The following is an 8,450-nucleotide window of genomic DNA, read 5'->3' as shown; positions in this document are numbered from 1 at the left end:
CTACTGTACTCAATTTGAACCTTGCTTCCTACCTGGCCTGGATTTCTGGGCACTGACACCTAAATGACCCACTGGAATTCTGCACACTGCCCCCCCCCAGCCCCCCACACTCCCCCACTGGACCTTTTACTCTAGTGTCTGAGCTCAGATCTTTTTTCTGATTCACATTCTCTGGTTTGTTCTCTGAACTCCCAGGTTGCCTGGGCCCTGTCATATGTTAGGCCAACCAGCCCAGACTCTGCCCCTTCTGATCTGTTCTGTCCTCCTGCTTCCCACCACCCACCTCTGACAGCAGGACCCTGAGGGAGTGGATACACGGCTGTCAGTTTTTTTAAATTTTTATTGATTTCAGAAAGGAAGGGAGGAGAGAGAGATAGAAACATCAATGATGAGAGAGAATCATTGATTGGCTGCCTCCTGCATGCCCCACGCTGGGGATTGAGCCCACAACCCAGGCATGTGCCCTTGACCAGAATCAAATCTGGGACCCTTGAGTCCGCAAGCTGACGCTCTACCCACTGAGCCAAACCAGTTAGGGCTGGCTGTCAGTTTTAATTGATGAAAAAGGCAGTGAGCTTTGATGGGGGAGATGGAGTGGGGTATATGGGGCAGGGTTAATATACCCACATCTGTCTTTCTGTCTTTCTAGTGGGGTTAAAAATGCAAATAATAAATAAATAAATAAATAAATAAACAACCAAACAAATGCTTTTTTAAACAGCAGAAGAAAATTTTTGGTCTTTATTCCTCCCCAAAGAAAAGTAGAAAAAGTAACCTTTTCCAGACTATCACATCTCTAAATATAGCAAATTCTCACTTTATGAGCACACTGAATTGTACATGATGAATGTTTATTTCCCAAGCTGAGAGAGAGAGAAGAGAGTTTGGTTCTTATAAAAATTATAAAATAAAAATTACAGGGCATTATGAAAATTACATTTTACATATTTTATAATTTCCATACCCCTGCAAAAAAAAAAAAGTCTAATTTCTAACCATCCGTGACTTCAAAATATCTGGGAATCCTATGCCTCCAAATGGGAATCTCCAGGTAAGTTGAAAATAATATAAAATATCCAGGGAGAACATCTTAGGGGTTCAGGAAAAATGTAAACCTTTCTTTGGTTATGATCTTTATTTTTTTAAATATCCAATTATTTAAAATCAAGAACATAAAAGATCTGAATTTTACTCTTCTTTCTATATTGTTGGGTTAATGTAGACACTATCTCTCTCCTCTCTCTCTCTCTCTCTCTCTCTCTCTCCTTCCTTTTCTGATCCACTGCCTTTCTCTCTGGATCTCGGTTCATCAGGCTTTGCTGCTCTATTTTAAATCTTATCAGTCATCCCACCTCTGTCCCATAGAGAGAGCGTGGTTCAAATGGCCTGGTTGATTGAAAGAAGGCAGCCAACCCCACTTGGCTCTTGGATTTCTTTTTTTAAAATTTAATATATTTTTATTGATTTCAGAGAGGAAGGGAGAGGGAGAGAGAGATAGAAACATCAATGATGAGAGGGAATCATTGATTGGCTGCCTCCTGTACACCTTCTATTGGGGATCCAGCCCCAAACCTGGGCATGTGCCCTGACTGGGAACCGGACCATGACCTCCTGGTTTATAGGTCAACACTCAACCACTGAGTCACACTGGCTGGGCTCTTGGATTTCTTTTATGAAGCCAAATGAAATCTAGATATTAAGCAAAAATGGAAGACACTCCCATTACTCCAAGGCCAATAGTATGTCTCCTCAACAGTTTGCTCAGGACACAAGATTTCTCTCGCTTTGATGGGTCCTTAGAAAAAAGTATCTCCCTAAAGATGGAGCTTTTTCCAGTTAAAAAATACTTGGATTTAGTTGGACCTTTGGGTCCTTATTTTGTACCTGGGAATAAGGGCACATGAATAAGACAGTTCTCCTTGCAAGAAATTCAGTCTACAACATGCATGGACCTTGAGGACATTATGCTAAGCAAAATAAGCCAGTCACGAAAAGACAAATATTGTGTGACCCCACTTACATGACAGAATATAGAATGACGGTTGCCATGGGCAGGGGTTGAGGGGGGAAAGGCAGTTATTGTTTAATGGGGACAAAGTTTTAGTTTGAAAAGATGAAAAAGTTCTGAAGATGATTGGTGATGATGGCTGCACAACAATGTGAATGTACTTAATGCTACTGAACTGAACACTTACAAATGATTAAAATGGTAAATTTCATATTATGTGTATTTTACCATGCTTAAACATTAAAAAAGAAGTTTATGGTCTAGTAAGAGTTATCGATAGGTTTACAATCTTATAGTTAGAAAAAGGAATTAGAGGTCTCTCAGCCCAATGTTTCTCAAACCATTTTCTTACTGGGATCCATAATAAGGAATTGCATTTATATCATGATCCAGTATGTATATGTCATGCTACTGATATATACATGTGTGTATATATATATATCATACATATATCAGTGCATATATGTATACATGTATATATATGTCAGTGCATATATATAGTCACTGATACATACACAGATGTATAGACAGACGTACACATAGATGTATACATAACTGAAATACAAGCATAAATATATAATTTATATTTACTTATATCTATAAATATATATATAATTGAAAATATATAACTAGCAAATGGTATAGGAAACATTATTTACTCTACTATATAGAATGTGTTCTGACTTATTTTTACACAATTTTATCCCATTTTATTTTTAAAAAATCAGTTATAATCCACAAATCAATTTCACAATCCACTAATAGGTCTCAATCTACAGTTTGAAAAACATTAATCTAGACCAGTGTCCAACACAACACAGAAATCTCTATAGCCACCCTGCTGGGTGGAAATCCAATTTCTGCTTGAGTGCTTTTCGTGTTGGGGAACTCACTCCCTGCCATGCTCTATGGTGGGTCCATCTAGTGATGAAAGAGTCTCACCCACAGCAAACCTGTCCCAGAAAGGCTGGGACCCCCGGACAGGTGCGCAGGCGCTGGCGAGGATGAGTGGGCTTCCAGGAGAGGGGAAGGGATAGCTCCAGAAAGCAAGGTGAGGGCCTGGGGGCAGCTGAGGAGAGGGGAGTTGGCTGGCCCTAGAGCAGCGGTTCTCAACCTTCTGGCCCTTTAAATACAGTTCCTCATGTTGTGACCCAACCATAAAATTATTTTCATCGCTACTTCATAACTGTAATGTTGCTACTGTTATGAATCGTCATGTAAATATCTGATATGCAGGATGGTCTTAGGCGACCCCTGGGAAAGGGTCGTTCGACCGCCAAAGGGGTCGCGACCCACAGGTTGAGAACCGCTGCCCTAGAGGCTAGAGCGGGCTCTCCGAGAGACTCAGCTGCGCTGATCAGACCTCTCGCCTCTGCCTCCTCGCTGCTCCCGCTCTGTGATTACTTCCTCATCCGACAGATGATCTCACTCCCGGGCACCCTGACTCCCTGCCTGTGGGAGGGGCTTCCTCCCCCTCGAGGGGCCTCAGCCTCAGGAGACACAGATTCCCCCACCTTCCCTCTCAACCTCTCCCCCTCCCGGCAGGACTCCCGCAGCCGCCGCTGGCCAGCCTCCTGCTATTCTCTTGGTCTTGAAACACAGGGTATCCCTGCCCCAATGTGCAGACACGGGCTGCCTGAGCCCCCACCAGGGGCTGTGGAGACCTGCCCGTTTTCAGGACAATGGACTGCTCCACACCGGACCGTGTCTTCCCGGGAGGAATAAAACCCACACAGCACCACCGCGTGGGGATAGCCGGCCGCTGGACATCCACGCCCGGGGTCCCGCATGAGGAGAGGGCTGTGCCTCAGCCACAGGCGAGGCGGGTGGGCTGAAGGAGGCGTGGACTGGCTGGGCCACAGGCAGGGACCAGGGCGTGGCAGTTGTGGGTCTCGCAGTTTGCAGCCTCACGGCCAGCCACCCTGCCCAGGTAGGATCAGGTTGACCTCAGGGCGGGGCGGGGCAGGGGAGAGGTGGTGATCTCATTGCATCCTTAGAAGCAAGAGAAAAAAGTAACTTGGTGCCGATAGAGGATAAAGAACGGGTGATACAAAGGGAAAGGGAGAGGAGAAAAGCTGGGGCTGAGAAAAGAAATGAAGAACACAGAGCAGCTTCTAGCTCGAAAGGGTCTGGGGTCAGAGCCCGCTCCAGGGAAGCCAGACACTGAGCAAGACCTTTCTCCCCAGCCCCAACACCTCTTGATGCAGGAAAAAACCCTCACCGTGGACATCTGACCCAGGCCGTTCCCGCCCACCCTCTCTCCCCTGAGCTCTGGAACGGGAGGAACGCCGGCAGCCCACCCTCTCCCCTCTGCGGAGAGCATTCTTTCCCCCTCACCCAATTCCCCCCGGGGTTTGACAAAGTTTAATTGATTGCGTGAAACCAAAAGGCAACACAATAGGTGCCAGACCCCCTGCTGCTTCTCCTCTGTGAAGCGGCCGGTGTCCTTTTTCTTTTATCCGAAGAGCCTCGCATAATTTGCATTTCATTTCTACTTACCTGCTGTCCCGTTAGAAGCGAGCTGCTCCCTTCCTCACTCCCTCAATTAGTGGTACCCTGGGCTTCTCTCCACATCAGCACCACTGCTCGGCTCTCGCCATGACATCACCTCCGAGCTCTCTGATTGGCCAACAGTGGGTTGCTTGGCAATTGGACAGTTTCCTCCGGCGGCGGAGCAGGGATTGCCTGAGTGAGTAACTCTTAGCAGGCCGGGGAGTGGAAGATGATGTCAGACAAATAGCCTGCTTGCCATGCAGCCTGTAGAGCGGGGGGAACCAGAGGGTGAGGGTGGGGATGAAGAAAGAAAGAGGGAGTGGTACGGGAAGGTGGGGGTGAAGGCACAGCTTGCAGGCTGAGCGGTCTAGCGAGCGCCGGCACATGGAGAGGGGGGCTGATGAATGATTTCCAGAATCCTTAGCTCTTTCAGATCTGGGGGTGGGAGACTGTGGAATCTAGAGAAGTCAGAAAGCACAGATGACTCCTAAAAATAGCTTCCCGGAGGTTGGGGGCGGGTTTCCATCTTGGGTCAGGAAGGGCCTGGGGGGGGTTTGCATAAGTGACTCACTCAGAAGCGAGGAGGGGCTGCAGGTGCCTCAGACCATGGGGGTGGGGAAGGTGCGGTACGGGGGTCCCGGGAGAGCAGGGCTTCCCTCTCCCCACCTCGCTGTGCTGTTGGCCGCTCCTGTGCTGTGGCTATTTGACCAGCGCGGGTGGGTCCGCACCGCCCGGCCAGCCCTCCTGATATTCCCGATCGGGACTGAAGCTGAGGTCATCACCGCCTGGGGGACTCCCAAATGAGGCGGACCCCTGAGGGGAGGCAATGGGTCATCCAACCGTAGCTTCTTTAGTTCCCTCAGGGAATGGGGGCAGGGAGCCCCAGGAGTAACCTCTCAACCTGCTCACCCTGAGCCAGGCAGCTGGAGGTGCGGGGTGAGGAGGCTGGGCGGGAGACAGGCTGTGGAGCAAGCCCCCTGCTCCAGAAGCAAGCCCCCTCCTTGTCAAAGCTCCCTGGGCGTGCCCTGCATCCCGCACTCCCACGGCAGGGGGGACTGCTCCACCACCCAGCTCTGCCTCACCCCCTTTTGGCTGGGGTGGGGACACATTTCTGTGTGTGTAGTAAAATATATATAACATAAAGTTTATTATTTTAACCATTTTAAGTGTGCAGTTCAGGGGCATTAAGTACATTCACACTGCTGTGCTACCATCACCACCATCTATCTTAGAACATTATCTTTCCAAACAGAAACTCTGTACCCATTAAACAGTGGCTCCCCATTTGCCCTTTTCACCCCCCCCCCAACTCTAATCTACCTTTTGTCTCAATGAATTTGCTCAGTCTAGCAATTTCATTACCTCATGTATTACCTCATGGAGTGAAATCATATAAGATTCATCCTTTTGTTTCTGGCTTATCTCATTTAGCATCATGTCCTCAAGGCTCATCCAACACTGAAGCACGTGTCAGAACGTCGTGGCCTCGCCCTCACTCAGGAAGGGTCAGTTCAACCACAATCAATTTCACGGACCCCCACGCCCTACCACCACCCCCTGCTGCCTGAGGATACGCATAATGGCAAAAGGTTACCTTGCTTTTAAGTTATGTTTTCGAACTACAAGAGCACCGGTGAGCACCTGCACACTGCAGTCCATGCATGTAAGAGTGCTGTGTGGTCACTCTGCAGGCAGCCGGGGAAGCAGTAGGTTCTCAGGCCCCCCCGCGCGGACCCTGGCCTGCACCCCACAGCGGAGACCCACCGTGTGGCTCATCAGGTGGGGAGAGCACCGGTTAGGCTGCCCCTCTGACCAATCACGTTCAGGGGTGGCCCAGAAATACCCAACGCCCCGACGTCCTGGGAGGCTTCCAGAGCTCACCCACGCTGGGACTTTGTGTCACCCCCCATCAGTTGCCGGGAGGCCAGCAGCAGGAAACCATTCTTCTGTTTGAACAACACTCCTCTCATGCCCTGCCCTCATGCCACGAACCCGGGGCCCTGGGGCCCTGGGCTGGCCCATGTCAGAGGGGATCAGGCGTGCCTATGAATAGCAGAGTGGTTTCTCAACATGGAGAGACAACGGAGGCCACACTGGTCACCAGGCTGCAATGGGAATCCAGGCAAACGGGAACCTTGCGGCTGCCCTTGCAGTCAGGGGAGCCTCTCCCCTCCCCCGACTCTCTTTCCTCTTCCCTCCCAGCCCTGGAAGTCTGGAATTCCACAAATCTGCGGGCTCTGGAAAGGGAGGGGGTGGGGGAGGAGACAGTGAGTTGCCATGGTGATGGCAGCCAATGAGAGATCCTGCGCTACTAGGCGAGGGGAGCACTCTGTCTGCATCCCCCCTCTTCTCCCCCACCAACTGACTGATAGGAGGGTGTGGCTGGGACAGAGTGGGGGAATGGACAGGAGAGAACATCATGACCTGAGGGCAGAGACCAAGGTGGGGGGCTAGGGGTAGTGAGGAGGGCTGCCCCATTTCTAGAATTAGCTGCCATCTGAGTGCTAAGCTATGATGGGAGGTGGATGGATATATATATCAGTTGCCCCCACAATGTTTTGCTCCCATCACCACTGTTCAGAACTTTTCATCTTCCCAAACTAAAACTCTGTTCCCATGAAACAACGGCGCCCCTTTCCCTCTTCCCTGGTAATAGATACAGTAATCGGCAAAGGTCACAACAGCCCTGCGAGAAAGGGCTTCCCCTGCCACCCCAGGGACAGAAAGGAAAGGTAAGTTGCAAACAGCCTGGCTGCTGAGTAGTGAGGCTAGATTTGAACTGATGTGGGGGAGGGGAAATATTCACGGGAAGAGGGCGGAAAGGTAGAGCCACAGCCACTGGACCCTCCTAAATGCAGTGGCTCACAGGGACGTGGGCCCCCAGTGCACAGACCTGTGACTTCGCTCTGTTGACGCCACCTTTCACGGCGCAGGTTGCACTGTGGCAAGGACACTGGGGTGGGGCAGGTGTGGTCATTCCCTGATGCCCGTGTGCTGCCTGGCTGCCCCGCGGGCTCGCCATCATCTACCTCTTCCAAGGGTGAAACATGACTAACGTGTGGGGATGGGAACCCCGCATCCTCTTGTCAGTTTCCCAGTGTGGAAAGAAGCAGCAGCAAACAATCAGTAGATGATTGACGATCCAGAAGGCAGGCATTGACCTGACTCACAGTAACTCACATGTACGGCCCCCAGGCCACAGGGGGCAGTGCCCAGCCCCTCAGGGACCTGCCCGTCACAGAGGCAGCTCTGCTGTAGGGCCAACTGCACACTCACCTAGGGGACCCTCAGGAAATACTGTCCTAGCCTCACACAGGCATTCAGAATATCTGAACACTGCGTGTGTGTCAGCGTCATTCACACTCGGGTGGTTTATAAAGACTACCCAATGTAAATGGGCATTGATTTTCTGCTTTTATTTTAGGAGGAGACGGAAGCTTGGAGGATTTTTTATTCCCCTGTAGAATGTGTTGAACTGAACATTGTCAGGGATTGACTTAAAACAAATAAAAACGTTTGCACTATGAAATGTTTTTATAAACTGTGAACGCTGTTTCACTTGAAGAGCAGCTGCTGTGATTCTTGCACTCTTGTGACATCAGTGGCTTAGATATTTTTCAATCAACACAAACTCAGTCAGTTGGAATTGAGGCAATGGATTGCGGGAGCCATTTGCTTATGCTAATTATTTATAAACTGCATTGTAATGGCAGTTAATGATTAGAACAATACCATGTAATGTTTATAAAAACAACATATATAAAGTGAGCTAAAACCTGTGAGTCACTTCCATGCCTGCTGCAAAGTATGTGCTCAATAAATGTTAGCTATTATTTTGATTGTCATTAAAGACAAAAGCAGAATACCCATGAGTTTGCAAGGAACGGAAGCCCATTTCAAACTTGTTAACAAAACAGATAATTTATAACTTGACAGTACCCCCCCCCAT

This window comes from Myotis lucifugus, unplaced genomic scaffold, assembly GCF_000147115.1.
Source record: "Myotis lucifugus unplaced genomic scaffold, Myoluc2.0 scaffold_1, whole genome shotgun sequence".
Classification (NCBI taxonomy): domain Eukaryota; kingdom Metazoa; phylum Chordata; class Mammalia; order Chiroptera; family Vespertilionidae; genus Myotis; species Myotis lucifugus.
The sequence above is the reverse complement of the archived record's forward strand: the minus strand, read 5'-3'. Positions refer to the sequence as shown.